We start from the raw sequence: 25,206 nt of genomic DNA, 5'->3' as shown, positions 1-25,206 counted from the left end.
AGTGTGATAGTCCTGTAGTAGCCTGTGTCTAATAAAGCAACTAGAAGACAGAAGAAGGCTGTAAACCCAGGAATTGGAGGGCTGATATCCTCAATTTAAGTTGAGTGCTCATGAACTGGTCTGACTGAAAACACGCTGAGGAAGACCAGGTAAGAGAAGCTGGGTCTCCTAAATAGATCACACAAAGAGGTGTTGACACATCCTCATTTCACAGGATGGGGAATGAGGCACAGAAATGAAGGGTTCAGTCCTGCTACTAGTTGAGCGTATTGACTCCAATCCAGCCAATTGCTTAGGTAAGTGCTTTCTGGTAAATTGGCTAATTTACCTAAACTCTGAAGGGTCTTCTGGTCTGTGTTGCTTGTCTGAGAGAAAAATTGGCTCTCCATACTTTGCATGGATTTTATTAAGATGAATAAATAAGCAAATCAAACAAACAAATTACTATTGTTAAACTACTATAGAGGTTACTAAAATGAGGAATTAAACAAAATAACTGTCAAATCTAGGTCACAATTGATACTGATTTGCTGATTCAATGGATTAAAAGTAATTTGGATGAAATCATCAGTTGGTTAAATCACTATATTAATACAGCAGGTAATCAAATCATAAGGTTAATGCAACAAATAATCGCTTTGTAGCAATCCTACCACCTTTAACCTAGTTTAGTTGTTTGGTGTAGAAGCCAAAACCATGGTAGTTCCTCAGCACTTAACTGTGTAAAAGTTTCAATATAGAAACCAAATTGTATTATCTTTAGGTTATAACCTTAATTCCAGCTTTCTCCTTAAATCTTCTTCTTGTTATGGTGACTAATATTTATTTTCCCCTTCCCACACATATACAAGATACAGGCTTTACCAAGATACTGTTCTGGAAATAAATGTAACTAGGCCATGACAGCTCATCACATCCTTTCATTAGCAAGAAAATTAGGGTATTAGTCATTGTGGCTTAACTGTGTGAAAGGTTATGGCAGTGGTTCTCAAGCTCTTGTATTGGGGAATCCTTTCACATAGCAAGCCTGTTAGTGTGACCTCCTTCCCCCTTATAAACTAAATATTTTAAACATGTTTAACACCATTATAAATGCTGGAGGCAAAGTCGGGTTTTGGGCGAAGACTGACAGTGTGTGACGCTCCATGTAATAACCTTATGACCCCCTGAGGGTCCCTGACCCCCCAGTTTGAGAACGCCTGGGTTATGGCTTATTTCTAGTACTGTTCCTTATAAGACCAACAAAGCTACTCAATATTTCCTTGTCATTGGAGGATTTTAAGAACAGGTTAGAGAAACATCTGTCAGGAATGGTCTAGATATACTTGGCCCTGCCTCAGCACAGGAGGATAAACTAGATGACCTCTTGAGGTCCCTGCTAGCACTAGATTTTTATGATTCTGTGAATTCCATTTAATATAAAACAACTGGCATTTATTCCAAGCCTGTGTCCTCATCTAGACTATTTCTTGCACTTCCTTAATTTTTAGCTTGGCTTTGTTGCCTTGAGCCCAGAGTGCTCAGTATCTTGCAAGACTGAGCCCTAAGTCACACAGGAAGTCTGTTAAGAGATGGATTCAATATGCAGATCTTATAAGTCCCAGTCCAGTGCCTTAAACACAAAACTATCTTTCCGTATTGCTCATGTAAGAACCACAGAACTTGGTTCATTGCTGTTTGGGACCCTATTGTGATAAAATTTGGGCTGATATCCTATGCAAATGTCATATGCACTTCTTTTAGATAGAAATATAGAAATGTTCCCCTTGTTTTTTTAATCTTAATGGTATGCACAAAAAGAGAGAGTGAGGAACTCAGTAAACCAAGCAGAGGTTGAGAACACTAAAACAATATGAAAACAAATCAAGCCTATTTATGAAGGATCTGGTTTTCATTCCATCTGTTTTTCTTTTTTTGAAGAATACCTTCTTGAGGACTGCATTGCCACAGAGCAACTGGTTTAGCATACTGCCTAACATTGTTCTACAAACTTAATTTCATCCTTCAAAAATTAAAATGGATTTTTATGATCTTTCTACTTATTAGCATAACCATCCAAGTATAGAGAGAGATGGATTTTGAGAAGTAAAAAAGTGCATTGGCTTTTGGGTACCTCTCAAAAATGTATTATCTATACTGATATGTATCAAAATAACAATAATTGCAGCCTCAGCCTGAATTGACCAGATTATAGACATTCTTTCATTCTGTACTATAACATTTATTGCTGCGTTCTATGTTGTCACACACATGCATCTTTGCTTCTGAATACAGATTACTTTGTGTGGATGAAAAAAGTATGTTATGTCCATATTTCAATTCTGAAGCAATGTATATGGTAGGCAAATATTCCCTTTAAACTATGACAGCATGAAGTTGGCTTACATTAGTTATTTGGGCTAAATATCAGATAGAAAACACATTTCTCCACCAAAAAGGGAGAAAGAACATTAACTGGGTACTACCCCACATGATCAGATGAAAATGCAATGAGGATCAATGGGGTTACTTCTGGAAATATCAGTGAAGATGGTATTATCATCCAAACATGGCACCTCTAGGACCAACCATCAGAAAATTATTAGTCTTCAGGTAGTGTCTGAGTAGCTGTGGAACCCACTGGTGAATTTGAATTCCAGTCAATCACTTCTGGATATGCATTCATTAAACTCTCCATGGCAATTACATTTTAAATCATGCCAGAAAAAAGCTACATTATCGTTTAATCAAACAGTACAGTGTTAGCACAATAGGGCCCTGTTCTTGTTTGACCCTTAAACATTACTAAAATTATTATTGTAACATCTAGGAGCCCTAGTTATGGACCAGCACCCCACTGTGCTAGGTGTTATGTAAATATGGGGGGGGAGAGAGTCTCTGCCCCCAAAGAGTTTACAACTTCAAGATAAGAGATGACAGATGAAAACAGACTGCTGGGGGGAGTTCAAGGACTCAGCAAGACAGTATTGCCTGCATGATAGGTAATGGTTTCAGCACATAAGCAGCCTAACTGTTGTCAAGGTTTTTTTACATGGGAGAGCAGAACCAAAGACACACCTTGCATATTTCAGAATTTGTCCACAAAATTAGAAACTCAAAAAAACTGATTTATTGAAATAGCAAAACAATGCTTCCCTTTTTTTAGGTGTCATGTACTGCAACCCTAAGGAGAGGTGTCTCTCTTGACTTGCTGATGACATAAAAATCTGTATCAGTTTGGAATCTAGCAACGGATTATCCTCCTATGCCAGTATACTCTTAAAATCCATCTGAAGCCTTTCAAAACATTGGGTGTATCTGCAGGAGAAGCAGTTCTGAATGGCTGCATAGCAGCTAATGAACAATTGAGTTGACATAAATTGGCCCTAGGATTTTGAGCTCTCCTTTGTCCCCAGCACCATTACCCACTCTGTGCACAAGGTAAATACCAGAGGTTATCATTTATGTCTAAAATTATCCTGTTTGTTTTCATTTATTAACTTTCGAATAAAATACTGAATTTGCCATATTAGTGCCTTTTATGCTAGTTTTATTTTTTTCTCAAAAGGTTTGAAACTTAAGAAATATGATCACAGGCAAGGTAGATATATTATTACTAATATTGTAGACCAGTGGTTCCCAAACTTGTTCCGCCACTTGTGCACGGAAAGCCCCTGGCGGGCCGGGCAGGTTTGTTTACCTGTTGCATCCGCAGGTTTGGCCGATCGCGGCTCCCAGGGGCTGCAGATCGCTGCTCCAGGCCAATGGGAGCTACTGGAAGCAGCAGCCAGTACATCCTTCGGCCTGCGCCACTTCCAGCAGCTCCCATTGGCCTGGAGCAGCGAATTGCGGCCAGTGGGAGCCACAATCTGCCGAGCCTGCGGATGCAGCAGGTAAACAAACTGGCCTAGCCCGCCAGGGGCTTTTCCTGCACAAGCAGCGGAACAAGTTTGGGAACCACTGTTGTAGAAAATTAGTCTTAGTGAGCGTTTTCTGAAATACATGTGCTTACTATGTACGATGCCAACAAAATAGTTGCAAGCATGAGCTTTCTTTCCTTTAAAATTTTAATGAAAAGAAAATTCACTGAAGTTAATAAACAATCCAGCCTGCAAAGCCAGCTTTCACAAACTCCTGGGGCCTAAACTTCACCCTTCCCACCACACCACACTGTCACCTTATTATGCTGCAGGGTATGAGTAACTCTATTAACTACTCAGGGCCTGCATTTGAAGCACTGGAAACTCTCCTAAGAAGCATTAGACTGACTTGAAGCTTGGATCTACTATTTATTTGAACGCCACAATCTCAAGAGTATCAAACAATACGTTTAAAATGCTTAACCTATGTTAAGCATTAAGGATCCTTAGTAATGATGAACAAATAGTGCCACTGTAGTCCAGAGAAACATTTGTGGCATATGAATTGATTGTAAGAATATCAGAATCTAGACCTAAGTGAACATGATACATTCACTCCTTTACCAGTGACTTACGCTTGATTAAAAAAAAATTGCTAACAGATTTTAAAGTGAATACTGTTATCCAACCCACATAAGAAATTTACCAAAAACACATAATTTACCAATACCTTAACTTTGAAGTAATTACTTAAATGGGGCAAAAATAATTAATAGCTAATAATCTTGTGATGAAATTACATAGCAAGCATGTTCTAGAGATCCAATATGTAGTGTCAACAGCTTCTATACTAGCCATCACCTACAGCCCCCAACTAAAACCTCTCCAGCGCATCATCAAGGATTTACAACCTATCCTTAAAGATGATCCCTCACTCTCACAGATCTTGGGAGACAGGCCAGTCCTCGCTTATAGACAGCCTCCCAACCTGAAGCAAATACTCACCAGCAACCGCACACCATACAACATAAACACTAACCCAGGAACCTATCCTTGCAACAAAGCCCGATGCCAGCTCTGTCCACATATCCATTCCAGTGACACCATCATAGGACCTAATCACATCAGGCATGCCATCAGGGGCTCGTACACCTGCACATCTACCAACGTGATATATGCCATCATGTGCCAGCAATGCCCCTCTGCCATGTACATTGGCCAAACTGGACAGTCTCTACGCAAAAGAATAAATGGACACAAATCTGACATCAGGAATCATAACATTCAAAAACCAGTGGGAGAACACTTCAACCTCTCTAACCACTCAGTGACAGACTTGAAGGTGGCAATTTTGCAACAAAAAAACTTCAAAAACAGACTCCAAAGAGAAACTGCTGAACTCGAATTAATATGCAAACTAGACACAATTACCTGTGGTCTAAACAAAGACTGGGAATGGTTGGGTCATTACATTAATTGAATCTATTTCCCTATGTTAAGTTCTCCTCACACCTTCTATGGGCCATCTTAATTATCACTTCAAACAGTTTTTTTCCTCCTGCTGACGATAGCTCATCTCAATTGATTAGACTCTTCCTGTTGGTATGCATACTTCCACCATTTCATGTTCTCTGTATGTATAAATATCTCCTGTCTGTGTGTTCCATTCTATGCATCCGAAGAAGTGAGCTGTAGCTCACGAAAGCTCATGCTTCAATAAATTTGTTAGTCTTTAAGGTGCCACAAGTACTTCAGCTTCTATATCAGTGGTTCTCAAACTCTTGTACTGGGGAACCCTTTCATATAGCAAACCTGGGAGTGCGACACCCTCCCTCCCCCCCCCCCCCCCCATAAACTAAATACATTGTTTTTATATATTTAATACCATTATAAATGCTGGAGTCAAAACAGGGTGTTGGGTGGAGGCTGGCAGCTTGTGACAGATGAAAACAGACTGATGGGGGAGTGCAAGGACACGGCAGTGGTTTCAGCACATAAGCAGGCTTAACTGGTTCTGCTCTCCTAGGTAAAAAAAAAAACCTTGACGACAAAGACACAGCTGGTTTTAATGGACAAAAAGTAGGTTTAAAAAGAATGAATACGTAATAAGCGCAAGAGTCAGCATGTGTTTTCAGGTATAGTTTCTGCCCCCACCCCCAACTGTACCCTTCTCATCTTATCTACACCCAAGATGTAAAGTAGATATCTCCCTATCGTAGCTGCTTCTTATGGGCAACACAGTTCTTCACTATTTCTATGCCATAAAGGAAACAAAACAGGCTACCTGAGGTTTTTGTACATACTTTTTTATAGAACCATTCTATTTTAACAGAATTTCTTATCTAGATCACCTCTTCCAGCTGGATGATGCGTCTGTCTGTCTGTCTGTCTCATTTCTCTTACTATCTAACACCGAGAAGCAAATACAGAAGAGAGGAAAAATGCAGTATGTTATCCCATGTACAACACAGGCACAACACAGCAGAGCTGACACTAGGAATGGAAACTTTAAGGTGTGTGTGTCTAATGTTGGTTGTGCGTGTGTGTTTCGAGAGGGGTGGGTTTGGAAAAAAAGTCTTTCGTGATGATGACTTACATTGTATTGTAAATCAACCTTTTGGTAATTGTTATCTCCTAGACTAATCTAAAATGCTAATATTTAATATATTAAGTGCTTTAAGATATAACAGTTCTTAAAAATCTGTTTGAGCATATGGATTTTTCCATCTGATTCACATGTGCATATATGCACATACAAAACTCCTAGTTCAAATCAGCTTCCATCTGTGACTTGCAGATAGAGGAATGAAACACGTTTTATCCTTTAAAAAAAAAAAAGTGACATCTGACACACACAGATGGATAAACCCAAATATATCATTATCTTATAGCTAGACCTGGGGCTTTGGGATATGCGGTGTGAATAGCTGTGCTCATCAAAGTGATGTGCTATAACACCCCCCACCCCCAATGTGGATGTTGTGGGTGGAAACTAAAAAGTTATTAGTTCACATTAGTGTAGTGCCACTCACAACAAACTAAGGGGTGGGGGACTTTGTCCAGCTAATGGAGAAAAGGAGTTGCCACTTTAATTGCAAGGGTAGCTGGACTGATAGAAAAGCAGTCATTGCCCTTTTATGGCTTCCCCTCTCCCCCTACTGTCAAAGAAGGTTTACCTGCTCCAGGTAGGAAACAGATGACTGGACCCAGTGAGCAAGAAGACTCCTTCCCACCCCCTCACTGCAGGTAGTATTTATACTAGGACTGTGCCAGCAAAGCCCCCTTTTATATGAACCAGCACTCACCCTTCTACCCAGGGAAGTACGGTAGTTAAAATAACAAGTTTCACCATGATCTGCTGTGGGCATCATGGTAGCCTCCCCTTTCTTGGGAAACTGGGAAGGATTTTCTTTGTCCCCACCAGATTGGCTGAGATGAGGAAAGTTAAGGGCCTAGTGGGATATGAAAGGGTGGTTAGGCTACAATGTTGCCATACATTATGTAAATGTGAGGTGGATGCCAAGTGCAGGTACTCCATGGCGAAGGGGGACTTTAGTAAAATGGATTGGTAAAGCATTTAAAGGAAGCATTCTTGGAATGAGTGGGGAAAGGTGGTTCAGGGCTCCTGCAACTGGTATTGAGAAGAGTCAATGCCTCCTCCTTTACAGCACCCCCTTTAATCCTCATGAGGGGGTGATGGCTGGGTCCTAGCAGTGGGTTGGCTAGGACCCAGAGGTGTAAGGGGACAGCCTAGCAAGTATATGAAAAGAATTATGTAATCACTGGCACTCTACCCATTTATCATCTGGGTACTCACAGATATTTAAGAATAAAGTTGCAGCCTAATTAAAACTACAATGTGCCCTGTCCTTCTTTCAGCATAGGGGGACAATCCGGTTTGGGTAACTATGTGCTCTTCTGTACAAAGGTGAAAGCAGTACATGCAAATATGCATGTTTTTATTTATCCCCTAACAGTAAAAAGCATTTTGACCAATATGTAAATATTTGTAAAAACCAGCTGGGTCTGAGTTTGAATGGTTTTTATAAATCTATAAAGAGTTTTTTTAGGTTACTACTGACTGGTAAATTTTCAACCCTCTCTCCTTATGACTGCAAAGCAAATCTATGTGAACAGCCTTTACGTTTACTTCCCTCTCTCTCTCCCCCACCCCCAAAATCCTGTGAATTTTCCCCCACGTCCCTCACTGGGCCTGATCCATAGCCTATTGAAATCACCTGCAGTTTTTCCACTGACTTCAGTGGAGTTAGGGTCTGCATCCTCAGGACACTTCCTCCTTATGTTAAGAGGACACTGTTAACTTAAATCTGTCAGATATTTTTGACTAGTGTTATTACTTGTAACATCTGAGATCACTATAACTGAAAGAGTTTGTTGGGATTCCTTCAGAGATCTTTTCCACATGGCTTATACAGAATACCTTGCCCAGTTCTGGGAGAACATCCAATTCTCTGGGATCTAAAACACTCAGCTTGATTCCACATTTCATCACTCAGGTTCTTTTATTTTGAGATATAACAAAGCTATGCTGAGTAGATCATGCTCAAGTATAAGAGGGTGGATATAGCATGTATCACACATCCAAATTACGCAGAAACCCTCTCCCTTGATATACATTTACACATCATTGCATTTATTATACATTACGTAACACACATTTTTTGACTGGTTACTTTTCAGGAACTAATTCCTGTGCAGCATGCGCTAGGGCTCCACTTCCTCTTTATATTCCTAATTAATCTGCTCCATTGTCAGTAAATGGTTCCCTGAGTGTTCTCCCTCTTATCTTAGCTGGTTCAGATATTCTTTTTCAACCTAATGATCTGTTTACCTCCCTACTTCTCCCCGGCACGTACTACAGGAGGTGGAGGCCCTTTGCTGCCCGCTGCTCGGGCCTACCTCGACTGGGTCCTGCGAGAGGGCACACCCCGCCCACCCACCACCCTGAGCCCTCTGGACCTTTTCATTGGGCCCCTGCCCCGTGGACCCGACCAGCCCCCCCCGCCCCTTCTCCACAAGCTGGCTGCACGATCTGCAGCTGGTCCGCTTCCAAACCACGCCAAGGAAGCATCTCTACACGCTCGTGCTCCACACCCTTCACTTCCTCACCCTTGTGTCCCACCCCAACACAAAGTGGCGGGATCTCCTGCCACCTCTGGAGGGTGAGGAGCCCCGGTGGGCCAGCCTCTACTCTACCCTGGTCCTGAGGCCCGCCGGGGATATCAGTTGGCAGCTCCTCCATGGGGCCGTGAGCATGGGCGTGTATTTGGCGCGGTTTACCACTGTCCCAGACACCTGTCCCTTCTGCGGTGTGAGGGAGACCCTGGCGCACATTTACTTAGAGTGTGCCAGGTTGCAGCCCCTATACCAGCTCCTCACCAATATCCTGTTACGTTTCTGGCTGCACTTTTCCCCTCACCTCCTTCTCTATGCACTCCCTATCCGTGGCCCCACAAAGTCGCGGGACCTCCTGGTCAACCTCCTCCTCGCCCTGGCTAAAATGGCCATCTACGCGACCAGGAAGAGGAGGTTGGCCGATGGAGACTCCAGTGACTGTGGGGCTTGTTTCTGATCCTTAGTCTGTTCACGTATCCGGGCGGAGTTCCTCTGGGCAGCATCCACTGGCTCCCTTGATGCCTTCGAGGAGCAGTGGGCGCTGTCCAGGGTTCTCTGCTCGGCGTCTCCGTCAGGCTCCCTTCTTATGACCCTTTGACGGCACTCCTGTCCCTGTTCTTTTATTAGTTGTCCCCCGAAATCAGTGGGGTTCTGAGGTCCTGTAGATCCTCCCCTTAGGCTGGGGGGGGATCCTTTAGCATTGGGCAGGCTTCCGCCTGTCCAGGTCCCAGAAACCCAATAGATACTTCTATCTTCCAAGAAATGAGGCCTCCCTCCAGGTGTTAATTGCTCTCAGTCACAAAGTTTAGAAAAAACATTTTTTCTTTCACTTTATGCATTTGACAGTCCTTTGTTAAATTTTCAAACAAGCCCCTTTGTGCTTTTTCCCAGTGCTTCTTGGGAGAAACTCTCTCTAAACAGCTGCAAAACTAACTCATTATCCTCCTTCCAATCTCTCCTTTTCTGTGATAGCTCCAAGAACATTGACACATTAATGTGCAGAGACCACTGCTGATCATCCTGAACAATAGTCCTGTTGTTGCCTTGTACTTACCCACCAGTCTGTCTGTATTAGATTTTAAGCTGTTTGGGGCAAGGACTGTCTTTTTTGTTTTTTCATCATACAGTAACAAGTACAATTGTGATCTGGTTTATGACTAGGGCTCTTAGGCACAGGTAAATAATAGTCCTACTATTTTCCCTGTTTGTTTCATAGCAACAGAGAAAAGAACAACCATTTAAATAGACATATTTGACAGGACAATGAGCAAACTGGGAGGGGGGTCTGGAGAAACAACATTAAACTTCTAATTTTACATTGATCAGATTCCAAGTTGATGGTGTCCCCTTAAGCAATCTTTCTGTAGGAAGAAGTCAAGGGCTTGCAATCCTCCAGTCTCTGATGTTTGGAACAGGGAGGGGATAGCTCTTCTCCTGCAGTATATGACTGGAGCAGTCTAATAGGCTTTTGGTTGAAGGAAGATTGTGTACCTCCTGACTTACAAACAACCTTTTAGAAGGGTTTCTGCATGTGCTCCTGTTCCTACCAACTAATTTAGCCTAGGGCCTGAGTTGTTCCAGATTCTAAAAGCATTAGTCCTGTGGACTGAGGATAAGGCCACAACAGGTGCATAGCTTTACAGGATGTTGAAGAAGAAAGATGGTCTTATGGTTAAAGGACTGGTTTGTGGCTCTCCCACAGACTTTCTATGTGATCTTGGACATATCACTTAATCTCTCTTGTGCCTAAGGTGTCCATCTGTAAAATGGGAATAATAATTCTTTAACCATTTGTCTCTCTTGTCAGAGTATAAGGTCTTTAAGGCAAGATGTTCACTTAATATATGTGAGAACAGCATATAGCACAAAGGGTACTGATTTCAGTTGGGCATCTACCATTATGCAAATGGTAGTGCACAAAATACTTTTATTTTGCTATTTTACAAGTCATTCAGATCTATGTCAGGCAGCAGTACACAAGTGTAAGATGCATGATTAGTATGAAAATTAATAAGTAAAATAATAATGAACAGAAATTAGGAGACAAAAGTGTGTGTGAGAGACAGAAGACCACAAACAGATGTGTTTTATCTATGATGCATCATTGTTACTTCAAGCAGTTATTAATTAATATTTGTAACAAGATTAAAACTTGACAAAATCATGCAAGCGAATTTCAAGCCATATTACTGGTGACACTTATCCCTCATATTTCTGCCTAATGAGGCAGAAAGGTAGCATGGATGTGTAATTATTTATGTGCATATGTAACTATATTTACATTGCTGGATATAATTAGATGGAGATATTGCACAGCAGGACACTTCAATAAAGGGTACGGAAAAGAAGAGGACAGAGAACAGGAGGGAAATGGAGATGGAGGACACTAGCGTGGTAATTGACTTCACTGAATGTGAAAACAGGCCATAATTAAGCCATGATCTATCATATCACAGGCACATATATAACTTCAAGCACATGAGTTCTATAGTTCTATAGCCTTTATCAGTTTCATCAAAATTTTAAACCAAAATGCAACTAAATATAAAAATGTTACTTAACAACAAAACAAAACGAAAAGCCACCAAAATTCACACATGTGCTTCCCTGAAAATGGAGTTGGAGGAATTTATGATAAAAGAAAGGAGGGTTATTGATAAATGTAATTCATTTACTTAGACATTTTCTGTAGTGTACGCCATACTATCTTACTCAAATGGAATGTTTTTATGTTGTAGATGGAAGTGAAAATAAAAGTGAATGGCTAACAAAAAAGAATGAGGGAAGTAAACCAAAACAGTACAAGAAATAAATGAACTAAATGTGATTACTTGTGTCACTTATTTGATTCCTTGAAGCGATTGAAATAAGTCAAAGGACATGGGAAAGAAAAGTGTCAAGTACCTTTCCATCTATGCCTCTAATAATCAGGTGGCCCTTTCCACCCAAAAGTTAACACTTTTAAAGTTTCGAGCTCTACGTTATCAGGAAATAATGACAGGAGCTAGAATTAGAGAACATATTTGTTCTAATGTCTGCCATGTTGATGTATAGGTGAATGAAGTTGTCAGATTCCTAAAGTGTAGTAGTATTAGATGTAATCAGTCTGGGGCTGATTTATAAGTGTGGCTGGCAACTCTGCTTATTATTAAGGTTGCCCAATACTTCCAATTAGAAAGCCCTGTTTTCAGTTGCTTGTAACTTTTTAATAAACTTTAACCACTTGGGCTTTATCATTTCAGCCAAAATGGTTCAGCCGTTTTCAGGAATGAAGCTAGAGAAAAATGTGTTTAAATTTTCTAATGATCTGTTCTTTCAGAAGCTCTAAGTGTCCTCCTCCTTTGGAGCACGGACTTGGAATTTGTCAGAAGAGAAGTGGCCTTCTCTTGTGTCAGGGATATGCCTTTTGGTATTCCTGTGGAAAATCTGGCCAAATTTGGCTAAATTGTAAAACTTTGGAAAAATTGCACTTTGCACATGCTCACTAAAGATTAAATAGAACTTAAAAGTTAATATCTACAAAGATTCTGTACATAATGAGCATGCTCCAGCCCAGGGCTGAGAAGGACATTCCCTGAAATTGCTGCTGTGGTCTGTGCCACCACCAGAATTGAAAGCAATGAGCTTGTGTGCTTTCAATGACACTCTTATGAGGGCCAGATAGCATGGAGGAGGAAGTTTCTTGATTTGATGTACAGGGGACAAGAGAAGGCCAACATCTGGGGGGGGGGACGGTACAATGGGAGTAGAATGGTACAAGAAGCTTGGGGGAGAGATTTGGAGTGTGATTAAAACCTCTGTCATAACCTTAAGTATTTTTATGTACTCAATTTTGAAAAGAGCCCACCAACTTAAGGATAGCAATAAAGACTTTTGTATTAGTAAGTCTGACATCAGCTGTGAGACTAACCATGGAACACATGTTAATGGTGTGGTGGAACAATTCCTTGGAAAACAGGATGACTAAAGATTAGGAGGTCAACTTTAACCTGTTGGATTATAGGAATTTTAAAGGATATTACTACCATGATAAGTGAAATTGAGTTGATATAGGAAACCTACATTTTGCGGGGGGGAGGGGAATTTGACAAGGTGGTAACATTAGATTAATGGTTAATGTAAAGAGTTATGCAATATATAAGGTAAGTGATTTAACAACTGGATACAAATAGTAATAATTGGAAAGGGATTATAAGTGAAGTACCTCAAAAATAAGATTCAGTATATCTGATTCTTATAATGCATAAAACTTTGTTTTTAGTAGTCTCATCCATCTCCATGTTTGCAGTTGATATTTGTTTTACCTGTAAATTTAATGAAGGGAATGATACAATTATATATTAATTTCTTAGGTGGTTGAACTGAAATTCCCATCTCTTGGCCTAATGTAGACTACTTTATGTATTCCTGATAAGACAAATGGAACACTCATTTATTACCACAGTGAGGAAAAGGATTTGGTGGCTATTCTGAAAGAAAAAATGTATTGAAACCATCAACCCAATGTATAGCTGCAGTAAAACAAGACACTACATAGGATATTAACAGAAGAATAAAACATTCAACATAACACCTGATACTGTTACTGTATAAAGAAGTTTTTGATTTAGGAAATTGTCATGTATAACTTTTAGAAATTCTGAAAATGCGTTTAGTACTAGCAGCATGAGTCTGCCAGCATGTATCACTCAGACTGAAATCCCCCATGATTACATATGATCTTTTTTCCCCTATGCATTATAGATACGTGCCTAAGAAGCCCATCATTCTGTACTTTCATGTGATTTGATGGTCAGTAGCAGACCCCAACTATTGTGTTTTATCAGTTAGAGTATTGCTCTATAAGCATTCAAGATCTTTTGCTTCTGAGTTGTGGTAAACAAGTAATACCACTTTCCCTCTCCTTTTTGCCCACTCAGTCTTTCCAAAATAGGTTGTTAATAATGGATTTGAACATTCCAATCATGCATAGCTTTCCACCAAGTTTCAGTAACACCAACAAGATCAAATTTGTGCTCATCAGAAGAATTATTTATTTCTTTATTTATTAGCCAGGCTTCTAGCATTGGTATCTTCTCCATGTTCTTTGGTGTCTTGATTAATTTTGTTCTAAATGATCTGAGTTTTCACCCTCCCTCTCTGTTGTTAAACACCTTCCTGTTTAGCCAGCCTGTCCCCTAGAAGATTGCTTCTCCTGAGCTAGAAGCCATACAAAATGTACAGCCTCCTCTCCCTGTAAGTGGAACAGTATTCCACAAAACCCAAACCCTCTACCTTACAGCACTTCTCTTGCTAGCACTTCATTTCCAAAACATTCAGTCTTCCTTTGTTTGTGGGACAAGAAGTATATCTGAGAAGATCACTTGGACATTCTTCCCCTTTAGCACCCTTCCATGTGCTGCAAAGTCCTCTGTAATCTGTGAGGTATCCCATGAAACTGTGATGTTGGTGGCAATGTGTACCACTGCCAGTGGAGCCTTGACCACTGACTTCAGAAGTCTATTCAATTTTAGATGTGTTTTGTGTTTTGGCATTGAGAAGATAACACCAATCCTGTTATCCACCCTTCCTTTGCTCAAGGATGGTTCATTGGTTAGGTCTCTAACCTAGGACTTGGAAGAGACAGGGTCAATTCCCTGCTTAGCCACAAACTTCCTGTGTGAAATTGGGTGAGTCACTACGAGGTCTTTTAGCATCTATACTTGCTCTTCTAATGCAAGAATCTTTTTTTTCCAGTACAGCCACCAACTTGCATTTCATAGGCAGGAAGTACCTTCTGGCGTCAGGCAGGAAAGAAAATATGACTTGTTCATTGCAAATTACAGTCACTGATCTGTTTCTGGCCCTCATGGTACTAAGCTTAGAACTGAACCTAGGAAAAAAGTTCCAAAGAACTTTCACAAACTTCTTCCAAAATTGCCGTTTGCCTGTCTAGGATTCTTGGCAAGTTTGTGACCTCATAGGAATTGAACATAAACGTACAAATTACAGTATCATATGATTAAAATAGAATTTAATGAAACATATATGTATCATAAAAATGTCCACATGATTTTACTATGTGGCAGACTCTAGGATCATCTCTGAATCACCCCGACATTAAGTCTTTGCAAACTGCAAATATTTACTATGTATTGATGGGTGTGGTTGGATTTTGTTAGCTCCTATCAATAGGAGAGGTTGGAATATCTCCCTTGGCAAAGTCAACACGGGTTTTGGATACAGACAAACTGCACAGAAAACCTCCAGATTAGCCAAGCTGAGGAGGAATGATGTCTGGTTATTTGATTTACTGGGAAAGGGGAGCAAAGTTGAATTTTATTTTATTATACATAGTTTGTGTTTTCTATATTGCTCTGTAGATAGAACAAACACACAGTTTAACCTATAAAGATCAGTTCAGAAGTTGCAAATGTGAAAATTATCATTGTTTGGAGTATACAACACTACAACATACTGAATGTAGTTTAGTATAACATCCCATAGTAGTTTGATTTTTCACTGGCATTTATTTTGACATTTTAATTCTGAATCTTTCATAAAAAGAGTGAATTCATCTTTTTTCTTTTTTTCTTTCCATTCCCTCAAAATAAAAATGCATTGTATGTTTCCTTCAGGGATTTTGTCACTATTTTGCTTCTTATTTTTGTGACATGTTATCTTTTCTAGTATGACATTCTTTTAAAAGGCGTGAATTAGCATATAGCTTTTATAGAAACAAAAGTTCAAAATTTTCCCTGTGGACTCAGGGTACACAGGGCAATGTAGTGGGGAGTTTAATATTCTGAGCTGGAAAAATGTGGCACTGTCTTGGCTGTAAATATAAATTTCATAGCCCTGAAAAACAAACATTTGAAAGCAGGAAATTCAGAGACAAACCACTCCAAGTTTCCTTATTTCATTAAATTCAAGACTTCTTGGAAAAGAAGCAGCTAGTTGGTTTCTTACGTTTTTTTCTTTTTTCTTATGGGGACGACTCAATCTGTGTTCACCAAAATTTAAGGAGCAAATGAGACTTGCCGCGGTTGATAAACTTAAAGATGACCAGGTAGCATCATTTTCCAAAAAATTCTTATCACTTCCAGTTTACTAGGAAGTTTTGTTCTTTCCTCCCAGATAAGCATTTTTGACCACAGGAATCTTTGCACAGGTTGGATTACTGCAACACATTGTATTTGAAACTGAAGGCGAAGATGATACACAGGCTACAGCTGCATGTCTTCTCCATGGCTCAGGCCACTGAGAGCACATCAGGCCTCTGCTCAAGTCACTCCACTGACCCCTACTCCATTTCCTATGACAGTTCAAGGCCTTGGTCCTAATTTTTAAAGCAGCTAATTTAACAAGCCCCAGCTATATCACACATGGTGTTTCAGTCTTTGAACCATCATACACTCCTACGCAGATCACACAATGCCACACGTGAAAGCTGGAGGCAAAGCACTATTGGTGAAGAGGATAGAGGAGACCAGGTAAATCTGAGCATATTGAGGAATATTACAAAGTCTTCCTCTAAAATCTTCTACCATCAGTGACTCTCACAATCTGAACACCTCTTCTTTTTCTACAATTCTATGGGGGAAAAAAAACACCATAAAACCCCTAACCCACGCAGAATTTTGATCACAAAAAGGCAGAAGAGCTAGAGATGACTTGAAACTTTACTAGTGCTGTTGATTTTGTATAGAAGGCACTTCGATATTACAGTGGTGGGTTTCAGTATTGAAACCCGAGGTAAATAGAGACTGAGAAATAGAAGTCCTTTAGAAAGTATATACATACTACAAAATAGTTGTCTCCCAGCCACACCTTTCATCTTATCTCTAAGTAAATACCCCTTGCCATAGGTTGGGGGGAGAAAAAAAAGAAGCATAATAGCCATGTTTTTGTGTCTGTTACTGTTGATAGTGAGCTGTATTCTAGTTGATACTTCTATTTGCCTTTAAAGAGACAGGACATAAGTTTTCTTATCATTCCTGAGATGATGATGATGATGATGATTTGATTATTGGCAGATTAATGTAGACACATTAATGCCACACAAGACAATGCTGGACTATTTATGGAAAAGGCCTGAATTCAGTATATTACCTTCAAGAAAGAAAGAATTAGAAGTGAATTAAAAACACACATGAAATGTCTCATCAGGTATGACGGTTATATGGATGTCAGCATGCTGTTGAGCTCCATTAGATTATGATGACTTTAATTTACATTGGAATTTCTGTAGAAGGACCTCATCTGTCATGCTCTTAAAAACATAAACATTATTTTAAAAGTAAAGCTGTGGGAAAGAGATTGCCCACAGAACAAACTGAAAAGGCAAATTTTAACAATTGCTTTTGAGACTTCAGAAGGAAAAGTGTCACATTTTTCTAAGCGCTATTCCACCAGCATGGCAACAGCTCATCATCACCTATCAGAAGTGGGAGCTGGAATTGAAGTTTAGACCCTAGTTTTCTGTGTTACGGGGCCTCCAATCTTCCATAGGGGGTTATTTAGCACACTTACTAAACAGTGTTATATTTCACACACACCTTCCAAAAAAAGATGCATCTTGAGGGACCGGGGAGGGAAGTCAATCAACTGTTAGTGTGTGTGTGTGATGTGTATTATTTATATATATTTTAAAACCTTCTTGGTTATAAATAATATTTGTCTTCTAGCTTAGATTTTCAATGCACTTTACATATCTTAATTGTATTAGCCTTCTAACACCTCTACAAAATGGAGGTACATGCATCTGACGAAGTGGGTATTCACCCACGAAAGCTTATGCTCCAATACATCTGTTAGACTATATGGTGCCACAGGACTCTGTTGCTTTTTCCATAAAATAAGTATCTTTATATCCCCTATTTTACTGATGAGGAAACTGATGCAAAGATGTAATATGCCCAAGGTCACCCAGGGAGCTGCAGTAGAGCCAGGAATACTACCCAGTTCACCTGGCTCTGTTCTCCATTTTTTTTCTAAATGATCAACCTTATCCCTCTTTCCTGTTATAACTTTAAGTTAGATTTATAAGATTCTTTCTTAATGAAAACAAAATGGTGGGAAATGAGAAAGCGAGATGGTTTTAGAGTCTTTGAATGGAGAGGTACAGCAAGCAAGAGAAGAAAATAGACTCCTCAAATGGTCCATATTCCTCTCATCATTCATTGTTAAACATAACTGCAATAGTTCAAGGGGAAAATATTGATTGTGATAGAGTTGCAAAACATCACCGCATGATTGGGAAAACATAGAATCATATATAAAAGGCTGGAGGGGACCTCAGGGGGATTCCTGCAATATTGAGGCATGAATAAATATACCTAGGCCATTTATGATGAGACACCTGTACTTTGGTACATGGGGTTCCATGTGCAGAGTTGTGATTAACAAAAATAGTACTATCTCAAGACTTAGGGTAGAATATGAACCATTATATACTCTATTTTTTACTTGCTAATCATGAGATTAGTAATATATCATACCTATAATATATTGTAGGTATCTTTCCTCATGTTTAATATGAAAAGATTAAGAGACATCTCCATGTGTATTGGAGTTCAGGAGCAGAGGAGGTGAACTGAAATGTCACATAGCTCCATAGAACAAAACACTCAAAACTTTGAGGGAAATGGAGGATGAAAGAGAGCCTGTTTTTGCTACCTAGATTACAAGGAAGAAAATCAATAGTTCACAACAAACAGACCTTTAGGTGTATATGAATACATGTAACAGATGGCAAATACCAGCATGTTATGCCACCCTGACATTTCACAATAAATGCAAGTGCCAAATGCCATGCTCTTTTTCTAGTTACCTCCAGAGGAAATGGTGCTAAGCCAGTCTTCCTTCCCTGTTTACTAGGAGAATTTCATTTATTATAATATTAGAATGTCACAATTCTCTGAATTGAATTGAGTTCTTTGTCTAAAATTGGAAGAGTGGTACCTTTAAATATCACTGTCTAAAACTTTCTATTGAATCCATATAACACTTCTGTTGCCCAAAATGTGCCAGTGGTGGGAGTTACTGAATTAATTTAATATTGATGCACTGTATTTTAAACCTTTCAGCACATTTAATATGAACATGAGTTTTAGTTTCAACCTGTATTGACATCTCAAGTACCACATGCTCTTATGTACTGTAATTCAAGATATCCTCTAACAGTACTATATTCCCCAGTGGTGAAGTGTGAAGAATTTAGTTCTGCTTGGTTCAACTGGTCATGACAGTCCCATTGATTTAGTTCAGGGGTCCCCAACGCGGTGCCCGTGGGTGCTATGGTGCCCGCTGGGGCATCTAAGTGCGCCCGCATACTGGCTGGCAGACGAGCATCTGCCGAAATGCCGCCTACAAGCTGCGTCATCCAGAGGCATTGCCAGCGAAATGCTGCCGATTTTAAGCAGTATTTCGGCGGCAACGCCTCTGGATGACGCTGCTTGTCAGTGGCATTTCGGCTGCGACACCTATTGACATTGCTGCTTGTCGGCAGCATTTCAGCAGATGCTCATCCGCTGCCACCGTCCTCTGTGGCTTGTCGTCTGGCACCTGCCAGACGAAAAAGGTTTGGGACCACTGATTTAGATAGACTTTACTTACTTGTTGGTATCCCAATGAGCAATTTTGTGGGATTAGTGACAGCTATTTCTGAAAACATATGTTTGAACTAAACATCTGTTAATCTGTCAAAATGCTCACTGTTAACAAATAAAGGTCTACTTTATCACCTCATTACTTAGTGAAAATCAAACCCAATATAATATTGATTCCAGTGTATGTGCCTAATCTTGTAAACATAAATGTGAATAGCTTTATTTATATAAGCAGTCCCAATTAGAGCGTCTACATTTTAAAAAAAAATCAGTTATTTCCAATTTCAAAAAGCTGTCGTGTGTGTTACAAAATATATAACTTAAAATAATATGTATGGAAAACAAATTCTAGCTAGCGCTAGTCCTAATACAATAGAACAACATATGCATAAATGTTTGCAGAATTGAGACCTTAGTAAGAAACTGTTAGCTTTTCATTTTTTTTAAAGTAATAAATATGATTTGAACACGTACAGAGATGAAACTGTGAGGCCCTAAGATATAGCCCCTCTTATAAATGAGTCACTGGCAGTGTTTAAAGAAAAAGGTGTAAAGAGGAACAGCTCTATTGACTCTTGCACTGAAAGATTTTTCCAGCCTCCCATGCTCATGCTATGTCCTCTTTAATCAATTAGCTGGTTATGTTGTCTCTGGACCCCATAGTTTCTTGGCAGCCAGTGCCTGCTGCATCCTTACAAAATAAGGAATAAGTAAAAATCTCCAAAGACTTTGTCCAGTGCACAGTTAATAATGCGTTGTTGTTGGTTGTTGTTGTGGTTGTTGTTGTTGTTATTATTTTATTATAATTATTAGTCTTTTGCTAATTGAGTATAAAATCAGGAGGCGCTTGAGTAAGAATAAGGTTACATAGCAAAAGCAAATTGAGACAAGCAAATGCATACAAAAAATCACTTTTCCCCAAATGAATTTTCATAACCTCTGCTCTGTCCTCTTTCAAATCCTTTCTAAGGAACCCCCTCTACAGTGATTCCCATGGTTGGGTGCCTAATGATAATTACTAGGCAGATGGCTTATTAAGTTTCAATAATATTTATTGTACATTTATGTTAAAAGTTCTCCCCTCCTTTCTTTAAGTTTCTTACTTGAAATCTTAGTTACAAATAAATGCAACCTTGTGTGCCTCATCTTCCTTCTCCTGCTTTGTTTGATGCTCCCTATTGCATCTTGAGCCAATTATGGCTCCAATCCTGCAAATGACTGCACATGAGCCTACTGTTGTGGCCATGCAAAGCCCCATTGACTTTAGCTGGACTCTGCACAAGAACAACACAGTGCCCATATGGAGTAACTTGCAGGGTATGGGCCTATGGCCATAAACTTCTCGTGGCAGGAACTTTTTTTTTTTTAAATTGTGTGTTTGTACAGTGCCCAGCACAATTAGGCCCTGATTCTGATTGTGGTCTCTGGCTGCTACTGTAGTAATAATGATTAATACATTAATTAATGTCTGAGATCTGTGCATGAATGCCACTATATGAAATGCAAAGTACTTTTATTATTAGGTTATTATAAATTGCTCAATCTTAGGTAAAGTAAGAGGTATATATTGATATCTAGGAACTCAGCCATCGCTCAGATCTAATTTTCTTCATGATCTCCTAATATTTAGTTTGGATAAAAGTCAGACATTTGTTTAGTAAGAAAAGTAGGATGCAGGTCACTTTAGACTTATCCTCAAATCTCTCACAGGGGGAGTGCTAAAGCCTTTCTTGAATTGACTTTCACACAGCTGGTCCTGTGAAGGGGTTTCAGGGCTACTGTTCCAAAACTGAACTCAGGTATTTAGTATGAGTGAAATAGGAAATGAATTATAAATATATAGGCCCCTTCTGATCTCAGGCTAATATATACAGAGGTTTCTTTTCCATGTTAATGAAAAGGAAACCTGCTGTCAGCTTTAATATCTTGCCAAACCTAGGCAAAAGTGAATCTACTGTGTAACATGCACTCTACATAGAAAGAAGCCAGAGTTGTTCTTCCACTCCTGTCTTCTCTTCTGCTGATGAGCTGTTACATCTCTGAAGCAAAAACCTCCTGCTTGTTTCTTTGTTCATCCCCAGTGCTTTGCCTTTGGTATTTCAGGGTGTGTCCCTTTCAGTTAATTTAAAAAAAAATGTAGAACTCTTGAAGGTATCAACCATATGTGTCTTTTGTAGTGTGGTGTATTCTGAGGCTGCCATGTTGAGTCATTCTTTTATTATGCAGTTACAAGACAAATAAGGTACTCTCATCACTAGAGGGAGCACTTGTCCTAAAATACAAGAACTTCATATTGCATAGATCTACATTTCCTGTTCGGGAATCAATCTGATAATGTTACCAAAACAGTTTGGAGTGACCAAAACCAGGAATGAAATCCCAAGAAAATGGGTCTCAGATAGGATAAGGATCGTAGAGAGGAATGAAAGGGGACAGGGAGAGAGAGGTTTATGGGAAGATGGCAGGGAAGAAGTACAGCTTGATGCAGTTGGCTCAACTTGCAAACACTCCTTGCAGCAGTACTATGGGGACTAGAGTGACCAGACAGCAAATGTGAAAAATCCAGACAGGGGTAAGGTGGTAATAGGAGCCTATATAAGAAAGACCCAAAAATTGGGACTGTCCCTATAAAATCAGGACATCTGGTGTCTCTATGGGGAGCTGAGGATTGTGATGGATGTGTGTGGTAGGAGCACAGGGGAATGTGAGTTGCAGGGAAACTAAGCAGCGCTAAAGTGGGTCAGCAGAGCTTGATGGCAGTGTGAGAGGAACATCAGGAAGCTGAGCAGATATGTGGGGGAAGAGGTTTGTGTGCTGAGAGGGGCTTGGAAAATGGGATTTGAGGCTGTGAAGGTGTGTGAGGCTGCAGGAGCAAAATTCTTTGGTGCTAAGACTTGGGAACTGGAATGGCTACTCAAGGACAGCTGTTTCAGATCTCTGTTGCACTGAGGCAGCAGCACTACATGGATGTTCTTGATGCACCAGTGCCTCCCTGCACTGACACTCTGTCCCCTTCCACTTGATCTCCACTCATCACTGCACAACACTAGCTGCCTCCCTCATTTCTCTTATCCCAGGGGGTGAAAAACTATAGGGAGGGGAGACTATCAGATTTGGACATGGATGTCTAATTTTACCTTTGACTGTTTAAAATAGCTATCTTGACTAGTCAACATAAATATATATAAAAGCATTCTATTACTCCATGCATAACAGCATTAGCTAGAAATCACCAGCACTGTCAACTGTATTTGACTAGATTATCTGTTAGCCTTCCTGTGCATGTGAGGTCCTGCTCCTGATTTCAGTGGCTGCAGAATCAGGCCCTGTGAATCCATCCATATATTTTTCTGATGAAAATTGCTAGTGGGGACTTAGCTGAGCATTTAAAATGTGCATCCCTGATGAACTGGTCAGTCATTTCAAGATATGTCATTTATCTTTGCTAGTGTCTTATACCATCACTTTGTTCATTCAACCATACAAGATCCTTTTTATAGGAAGGCCTCCATATCCATGTACATATCTTAACTGTAGATAATTTCTCTCTCTGACAAAAAATAAAATATTTCATTTATTTCTATTTTGTTTTCACACTTCCTTATTGGTAAATGTTTTTAAACATTTTTTTCCCAATTCAGAGTTCTCATATAACAGGAGAATTTATGTATAGATTAAGGTTCATTGCTCCCTTATTGGTAGTTTAGTCTTCATATTGAAAATGAGAGCATTCCACGGGGTTGGCCTAAGAGAAAAAAGGAGCAGATCAATTTAAGAACAACTGTATTTTCTGTCCTGGGCTGCATTATCTTTTCCATAGAAGCTCTGTAGGATCAGAGTGTGTGTATGTACCACTTCCTTACCCGTCACCATTCCCACTCCTCTAACATCCAGGCCTTCTCTCTGTGCAGATCCCAGATATTAGAATAGGTTTCTGTGGGATCCAGAGGTGGAAGACAGACACCTCTGCTCACTTGAATACAATAGAAGGAGAGCCACACATGAAGAGTCTCTCTGATTGCAGGTATGAGGGGAGCCACAATCTGAGCTGATGACGTATTTGTTTTGATATATTTTGAAATAGGCTGTAGTTCTTTCCTGTCTGAAGGAGTTGAGAGTGTCTATGCTAAATGTATTGAAGTGGTGGTAAAAACAAAATCACTAGCCGCAAAATAGTGATGCCTAGTGGGACACTGTACTTAAGCATGTAAAGTCTTTGCCAGTTGCTTTATTCCTTTAACATTTGCAAAGTTTTTGTTTCTGTCCTCACGAGTGCAGCTGTTTTCTTGTTCAAGGCTGGAATGGGTAAATGTTGGTGCAAACTCATTTGCATCAAAAATACCAAGTTGATCAGAAAGTAATCGAAGAGCAAATACCCAAGGCTCCAGAACATATATTTGACTATATTCTCTTTTTTTAATGCATATTAAATGAGAGTCAAGGCCTTGTCCTAGTAATTAAGAGACCACTAATTTCCTCATGTTTGGTGTTAAACTGTGAGGTTTTTATGTTAAGGGCCTGGACGTATTTTTAACTACTCATTATTAACTGCTGGAGGATAGTTTACCTCAGGTTTTGTAGTCAGGGTTTTGTTTAATTAAAAGTAAGATAAACCTAAAACAAAACCCAGCTCCAAACATACTTGATGCGATTCTGAATCCAGATTTTCTAGTTGGATTTTGTCTGGTTGAATTAGAACCCCAGATCTGAATACTCCCAATTATAAGTGAGATTGTAACTTGCACTATTCACCAACACAAGGAAGACTAGCAGCATAAGGACATAATGTAGCTTTGGTGTAGAAGGTTAAACAGAACAGCCTCCATGGAGTTGCAACCCATGCAGGTGGGTAGGGGTGTGGAATGGCTGGAGTCTTTGTACCATCTCCACAATGTGTCCACCACCATGGAAGGGAAAGTAATCTGTGCCAGATAAGGGACTGGGACAGATTGACTGATTCTTTCCTTAGAACAAGTGTCTGCTCATGAGGCAGCACATATCATGCTTTGTGGCAAAGGTATGACTGCCCATAATGAGTGGAAAGAAAGTGTTGAGTAAAAGTTTGCAAGCAAGCCATGCATATTGTATGTTACACAAAAGCATTCATTGAGGTTTTAAAAGATAATTAATGTGTTCCTTATTAAGAATCAGTCTGTTTTTAGATGATTGATTTCACCCTTTTCTTCTGTTTGCCAATGCCTACTCTGGATTGATGTAAGTAGTTGGCCCACCAATAAGGCTGGCAAACAGACAAAGCTAGTGGTTTATTCTAGGTATCAAATGTAAAGCACTGAGGTATAAAGAGAACATTTTTTCTAGTAAGAGACACATAAGATTGATTATTATGCTTTCTTTTTAGCTAATCCCCCGCCCCTCCGGATTACCTGAGAAATGAGAATAAATTACTTCACTTCAGAAAGAAAAGAAAAAAGAAAACCTCATCAGGGCTTCAAGTCACATTAATTTTAAAATATGTTGTGAGAAAAGATGTAGTTAGTGATAAATTGACTATGTGGGTGGATTTTACTCTAAATCCACTCTGAAAGGATTTCTATATGATTTATTAACATAGCAAATATTTTAAAATGGTAATGTATGGCCTGACTGTACATGCAATTGAAACAAATCATTATAAATTCTAA

The 25,206-nt window shown here is 39.6% G+C and overlaps 1 long non-coding RNA gene across 1 annotated transcript; it reads left to right on the top strand.

Moving 5' to 3' along the window:
- LOC123371698 lies at positions 1-25,206 on the top strand. The gene is made up of 4 exons (XR_006579907.1): positions 1-149; positions 6,172-6,352; positions 23,476-23,588; positions 24,924-25,206. It is a non-coding gene; the product is annotated as an uncharacterized LOC123371698 (long non-coding RNA).

Source organism: Mauremys mutica, chromosome 5 (genome assembly GCF_020497125.1).
Source record: "Mauremys mutica isolate MM-2020 ecotype Southern chromosome 5, ASM2049712v1, whole genome shotgun sequence".
Taxonomy (NCBI): Eukaryota; Metazoa; Chordata; order Testudines; family Geoemydidae; genus Mauremys; species Mauremys mutica.
The sequence above is the reverse complement of the archived record's forward strand: the minus strand, read 5'-3'. Positions and strand labels throughout refer to the sequence as shown.